The following is an 8,360-nucleotide window of genomic DNA, read 5'->3' on the forward strand; positions in this document are numbered from 1 at the left end:
TACATAACACAAAAAAAAATCAACAAAAAAATCTTTGACGCATCAAATTAATGAAAAATCCACTATAAAAAGTTCAAATATTCACACATCAAAACACACACAAGCGCCAGCCAAGAAACACTATCATAATTCTTTAAAAGTTCTTCATCAATCCAACTGCTAAAAATTCTTGAACCCAACTGCTAAAAACTATTCAACCCAATTGCTAAAAATTCTTCATCTCATCTGCAAAAATATATATCAATCATAGTGCTAAGATTCTAACGACCAAACAGTGGCTAAAATTTAAAAACTGCATTGTTTGACCAGCAGAGATATCATCTTAATTTTAAGGCCAAATTTCTTTATCTTGTATTTTATGTTATCTTGATTTTTCTTCATATAAGGATGTGTCACAACCTTCATCATCCATCTATTGAATCCAAAATGCATTATACAAGATCAACAATAGTTTTCTAAATGCTCAATCAGACAAGGTATCAAGTAGGAATGATCAAATAAGGAAAAAAAAAAGATTAGGGTTCTTTGAATATGAATGTCATGTGGTGAATTGATTAGAGAAAATCATATTGCAAAATCCAGAGGTGGCAGACATGTCATATGCCTTTTATTTTTAAAATAAACATAAGAACAACGCAAAAAACAATAAATATTTTTATGATATGTAAGATAGATGGTGGCAAACAATTCAACATGTTTAGCTTAGTCACCTTGATATTCTTTATAGTTTTTAAACCTAACCTGATAGTTGGTCTGGAACAAGTCATGGGTCATGTGGGTTGACCTAAGTGAACCCAAATGAAACCGACTTGGCCTAGGTCCCGTGTACCCACCCTAAAATTTCATATCAACTCGAATAATCATGTGTATGTAAAAAAAGAATTTTTCTTATTGACATAGCCTCTCATACACAGGCTCTCTTAATCATCCCACAAACATAAATTTTACACTCAACATGCTTAACAACAAGCAAGGAATTTTCCATTTAAAATAATAAAATTATCCGATCTAAAGAAATTTATTCATACCTAGAATGTTGTCTCGTATTAAAACCTACAAACACAACCACAATCCAACCATATTCTACTCATGTAACCAATACTCACATAAATGTGACTTTAGACTCATTGTCCATAAATTCCATTAATAACATATTTAATCACCATAGAAATATACATGTCCATACAACCATACCTGATATTTAAGCTTCGCATCATGTAATTAATTACATTCCTAAAAAAATAATAGATAACATCTCTCTTACGACCCAGAAGTTATTCTAACTAAAATGCATAAAATAAACATAGTTAAAGTTTTACAAAATGACTACCTATAGTGAAAAACTAAGAAAGTTAGAGTTTGATATCAAGATGGTGGTGGCAAATGAAAGAAACCTACAAGACACATAATTCTATAAAATTATTGACTTTATCACAACCGAGAATCGCTAATAGTAACTTTATCATAACTCTTTAAAAAATCATAAAATCCATAGTTCATTGTCAAGTATGATCTAGTCATATCATGTTATCAATTTCATTTCATCCTCCTATTAATAGATGAGTTTTCTTTCTTTTCATTACCTTCATCCCATATTCTCAATCATTATTTAACCTTTTATATTTTGTCTGGTTCATTATTACATTCAAACTCCCGCTATTGTGGTTGGTTTTATTCTCACTTATTAGTTCTTGTTATTAAGGTGTATATCTTGTCATGCCATTTTTTTTCCCTGAAGGCATATTTTATAAGAAGTTTATCTCCTGCCCCAAAAGCATAAAACGTATCATATCTTTCTCATGCCCTAAAGGCATACACATATGACAATCATGCCCAAAAGTACATATATAATAGTCCTGTCTCGAAGGCATATTTCATTCGATCTCAGTTTTCCTACCCCGAAGGCATATTTCATTTAATATAAATTTTATGACAACAAACCCTTTGTAAACAAATAGTTTGCATTTTAACATTTTCAAAAATTACTAAAAATATATCAAAAAGGTAAGGATCGGGCCCTTACTTGGAGCTCCTATTGTGCACTTTTGAGAAAGCGGGTCTTACTTCATACGTGTCTTCTATAAATCCCAACAATAACAATCAATATCTCATTTGACCAAATACACACACACACACACACACACACACACACACACACACACACAATCATTTATTTAACAACTAATTTTCAATGTCTTACATTTCATCAACTAACTCAATGTTCAAATAGCTAAACTTTTCATCGATGAATTTCAATGTTTAACATTTAAATCAAACACAAGGTAGACATTTGATTTAAACTATCCTATTCTTGGAATTTGGACATACCGAACCTTCCCAATCCATATCAATATTAGCCCAACCACATAACAACTCATTTACCATAATCAAAATAAACTTAAATCTATAATCCAACATCATTTCATATGATTTACACAATCTTAACCCGAAGTTTAGAATCCCCAAACTTTTTTCACCAATGTTTAGCCTAAAATACATTAATCAATCTCCTAATCCATACCATTACAACATGTCATTTTTATTTTTATATTACCAGTTCACATCCAAACATATAATCTTATATTTATCTATTCTTCCAAAAAAATATCAACAAAAACTCAAACATATAATAACCCAATCACTCTAACCATACACAATTAAACTCCTCATCTCTATGGTACAATTTACATTCAAGCATATCATTTTTATTTCCACATTTTCATACAACTAAATACATTAAAACATTAAATTTAATGCAATTTAGTAAATTTCTATATTTCCATCGATATAAGAATAATAACTCAACTCATAGAAATCCCCATTAAACCATTTAAAACTAATTTTAAGAATTTCCAACACCATTAAAGCATCAAAATCAATAAAAATTAATCAAGTTTTCTAAAAACCCAAATTCCTACCCATGACCAGTCATTTTAGGTGTTTAATTTCCATAATTGATTTCAATTTCTTTCGATTCACTTCTTATTACATTATTTCCCACGCCAAAACAAACAATGACTTAATGACCTATAATTTCTATACAAATTACACCAACCCTGGAATTTGAAATTTGGAGATTTTCACCTTTTCCCTATAAAGTCAAGAAATAATTGAACTAAATTGAAAGTAACCTCCTTACTTTTACTAGTTTGGCTCAAATTAATAAGTTCTTGATGGAAGAAACCAATAATCTTCCTTTCTTGCACTTTACAAGCTTTCTCTTTTTAATAACAGAAAATCCTCCAATTTCTCTTTAGGTTTTCAAGCTAATTTTAATGAGTTATTGATGCTATTAGCTCCACTTGGGAAAACTAATCAAATTAATTTTTTTATATTGAAATTTTTATGAATAAATGCACATTTTAAAATTTACAGTTCTAAAGACTTAGAAAACTTCTATGTAGGAAAAGAAAAGGTGCAAGGCACCTAGTTAGAGCTTGTGCATGAGCTATTTCTCCTTATTATTGTTCTATTCCCGTAGCCTCCCTCATTTCATCAGGGATATAATAATAGATACAATCTATTATTGTGCATGAGCTAAACAATCCAACCAATCCTCAAACCTTAACAAGGAAGATTCCTTAAAATCTTATACACATATACATTTTCCATATTTATTTTAATCATTCTATAACAATTTAGGCTAACATCATGCCATATCCTTATTCATACACATCAAATAACATCAAAATCTCATGGTTCTAAGAAATCCCCTTTCGATAATAACACCTTTACACTCTAACATATATATTTTTTTAAATTCGAGTTCAAAAAATAAGTTTATGAAAACAATTTAAGTTCATTTATTTCTTGCATATGCCAAAACCTACCCTCCATTTTGCGTGGTGTTCCTTTCAATTTCTTGTTTAAGGATCATTTTAACATATTCTAGTCTAAGTCTAGACACAATATAATACAACATCACATTCTAAAATCCCTTCTCTTTCATTTCCAAACAAGGTTGGATTTAGCATTCCATGTTTTGTCCTAAATCAACATTCCATGTATATATATCATTTATGCAGTTTTAATACACAATTCTACATAATAATTCAAGCAAAGTTCGACATAGTCCATGCTACCCTTTTTAAGCTAATCATTCACTTTACCATATTTATAATTTCGACCAAGTATGCTTTTGCCTCTTTTAGATTTTTTTTTATCTCCATTAAACATCTTATTTTATGCATTCATTTAACATACATATCAATCTACAATACTTGAAGCAACATATACCCAATAAGTGTTCAAATTCATTTAATTTTTATCTTGCTACCAACTTTTGGGTCCATTTAATCCATATTTGAAATTTGTTATAACTATTAATCTCAAGCACATATATATATATATATATATATATATATATATATATATATATATCACTAATACAACTTACAAAGTCAATTTAATCACATTATACACAAATTCAACATTTTTCTTTCCTTTATATATGATCGGCTCTTTTTAATGAAAAATCCTATGCTCTTTTCTTTAATTCATTTCATTCTTCTAACTCATTGAGTCTTCACACAACCATCCTAGCATCTATTTGATTTTTATCATATTTATTCATCATAATTTCTTCCCAACATACCACAACTAATACTTTCTTTACGTGCAAATAATATACAATTTTCAACACGACTAAAAGGTCATTTTAACATAATCTTCCATTCATATGCATCACAAGGCCACACATATTCATAAGTCTTAAACAAATTCCTATCATTTGCTCATTATCCACCTATGGTTGATTCTATGAGAAAGAGTTCTTCCTTGGTTTATTTCAAATTTTCCTATAATATCTTTTTTTTACCATTCTCATGCTAACATAATTGATTTTCTTTAACGTATTCATTTCCTAACATTTCTCAAGGACCCTAGAATCCAATTTTAGAGGTTTTCCATTCTTTCTTTCTTAAGTAAATAAAACAACAAAGTAGTTGATAAAAAAACCATACTGACCAAGTTTTGAGTTTGGTTTATGGGTTTCTTATAAAAAAATTTATCATCTCCTTCTCCTTTTCCTTTCAAGGTTTCTTGTTTCTCTCTCTAGTCTTAGCTATTATCAAGCCTGTTCTTCTCTATCTCTAGTACTTCACGAGTTTTTTTCCTATCATGTTCACTCTTAATCTTTCACAACTCATTATTAGAGAGCATGACCTTAAATTTGATAAGAAACATGAGGGGAAGATTATGTTCTACTCTCTTAACTATTATCGGCCCTAAAAAGGAAAAGATAAAAGAATTTTCGGCTTAGTTACCAACTTACCCTTAATTCCTTAATTAGTTATTTGTTATAGACTATTTGGTCAACAATACTATTTTTAAGGCCTTTCCAAACTCATATTGCCCTGGGATTTTAACTTAAGATAGAAAAATAGGTCTAGAGACTCATCATAAAATTTCAGTCTGATCTAATATTCGAATTAAGAGATATGTTTAATATCGTAAAACTAGATATTCGGTAATTTTACGTCAAAAATCTGAATTTACAAAATATACATTTCATTTGGTTTAAGAGGAAGAAAAAAAAGAAAATTTTATAAGAACTCATTCCCCCTTTACTTACGGTGCCTTTGGTTTCTCAAGAAGGAGAGGGAGATAACTTTTACCTCTAATTATGAAAAATATCGTTAGTTTAATTCCTTGTATATATTCTTATACAATCCATGCATTTTTATTTTTCATGTTTAGATTTAAATTGTTAAGGTTTTTCCGCTAATTTACCTGGAATTTTTCTATATCTCATAATAAAAATTTCCACTAATTTTCTTATTTCTCAGTTGAGAAGTACACTATTAAACATGGATTTAAAAGTTTGAGTTTGAGTTTAAATCCCGGGTCACCTAGGTCATTGATCAACCCCCTGGATTAGGTCAGGTTTTAAAACAACGATATTCTTAAATTTTATAACTATCCTCATGTATTGATCACGTGCTTCTGGGTTGCGAACCATTAAGGTGAGTCTATCTAGAGCTTTATCAACTCTGACAAATTTCAATTTGCAGTATATTTGCAAAAAATCATATTCATCTACTTTCTCAATTTTTTTTTAGCATCTCTAAACCAATATGTTTCTGTCAGAAGTTAAAAAATTAAAATCCTTCCTCATTTGAACAAAGTTAATACAAGCTGCAAAACATGAATTAAACATGCTATAGAAAAAGATTTAAAAATTAGGGTTCTGTGAATAGTAATCATATTTTTTAATTTGGGGATTTTTTAGGGTTTTCAAGATAACAATATTGATTTTTTTCCCACTAGCAAAAAACCCTCTAGGATTATGAATATCGATGTCTAGACAAAAAAAATTGTCTGTTAAGTGGAGTCACAAAACCTATATTCTAACAAAATTAAAATATTTAACAAAAACTATTATTGAAGTCTCGATTTAAAAAAAACAATTAAAACATACCTTTTTATTGTTTAGTTCTAAACGATAAATGTTAGAGAGATGAGGAGATTCTAAAAGTTGGTGATGAGAAGAGACAACTCATTTCTAAGATAATTGATGATAAACAATAAAATTTGTAATTTTATAATCGATTTAGGTTTAGTTCAGACTCTGAAGAGTGAGAATTTTGATCCTGAAAAGAGAGAAGTCGGAAATTGAAGAGAAAGAAGGTTTATGGTGTCGTTTGGTTGTTTTTCTAATATAATATATATGGTTTTATTTTGGTCATCTAAATTGATTTGAAAAAAAAATTAACTGATAATGTTTTTGTAATTTTAAAACAATGAAGGTAAGATGTAAAATTAAGTTTTCCATTTTTAACTTGAGAATTTTAAAGAGATATTGCATATATGGGTTTCTTTGTCCTTTTTTTTAATATTTTAATTCATTCCTCTCTTTTTTTCCCTCAAGATTAGAAAGGAAATATAAACCATGGTTATTCTCTATGGAGAGAAAGATAAGCAGCAATTGGATCCATATGTTAGTTTACATAAGTAATTGGAGCCTGTTTAAGATTGTGTTAAATGTTACGTCTCAAAGTGTTTTTCATTGAGAAATACATAAAAACATATTTTTTTATTTTTTAAAATTTATTTTTGTTATCAGCACATCAAAACGATCCAAAAACAAAAAAAAATCAAATTTTTTTTCAAAAGTGCTATTCAACCTCCCTCTCAAATAGGATCTTAACATGTAAGACTCGGAAAACAAGAACCCTTTGTGCAAGGAAGTAAAGAAGATGGTTTAGATTAAGCAAATTATTGGATGAAGGACGGTATTAAGAGAACTACAAAAGTACAAATTAACCCGAAGTGTGTGCAAAGGCAAAAGAGGCAAAAACACCATGTATTATATATACCTAGCCAAAAGGGGTCGAGAGAATTTCTCTCTATTAGATGCCTAATGAGAATTTTCATCATCCTATCTTCCATTAAAAATGTTTAATGAACGATGCCCCACTTTAGACGAGTTCTGCCCATTGAGCCTTCCTTGAAAATCCAACCATGTCTAATAATGTAAAAACACAAACTTAACAAGCACACTAAGCCTCCAAATATCAATTATTCAATTATAAATCTCATTTTAAGATATTTTGAAGTCACCAAACTAACCTTCCTTTGTATTTTGTTCGATTACGAGCAAATTTCTACAATATTTAATTTTGAATACTTAGTACAATAATTTCACAAGTAGCTTGTTAATTCTAAACCACAATATTAAAGACAGTATATTGTAATACATATATTACTTAGCCAGTTATGTAGACTTTAAAGACAGTTAAAGAATGGCTTAACTAGATGGGAGTGTGGTGGTTGTATATTTTTAAAAAATATTTTTTTATTTGAAAATATATTAAAATAATTTTTTTGTAAAATAATCATGTTTTACTACAACACATCAAAACGATTTAAAAATATAAAAAAAAGTTAGTTTTAAACAAATTAAATTAAATTTTAATCAATTTTTATTTGTATTGCAAATCCAAATGAAAGAAATCAAGTGCACAATCGAACACGACCTTGTTCGTTTTTATGTTTCAAAAACGTTTTTAAAATTTTTAAAATTTTTTTATTTTTTTTCTTCGTTTTAAATTAATATTTTTCTGGTATTTTCATATCATTTTAATATGTTAATATTAAAAATAATTTTTAAAAAATAAAAAAATATTATTTTGATGCATTTCTGAGCATAAAACACACACTTTGACATGTCATTAAATTAGCCGCCAAACATCACACCAATATATAGATATACTCAACACCCATAGCTTTATAACAATTGTTTTTAATTTATTAATGTGATTGAACAAATCCTTTCCAGATGATTTAAAAAATATATGTTTTTATAATTTTGTAAAGTGAAAAAGGAAAATATGGCTAGTGACCATGCAGGCCGGTAGGAG

Source organism: Populus nigra, chromosome 3, assembly GCF_951802175.1.
Source record: "Populus nigra chromosome 3, ddPopNigr1.1, whole genome shotgun sequence".
NCBI lineage: Eukaryota > Viridiplantae > Streptophyta > Magnoliopsida > Malpighiales > Salicaceae > Populus > Populus nigra.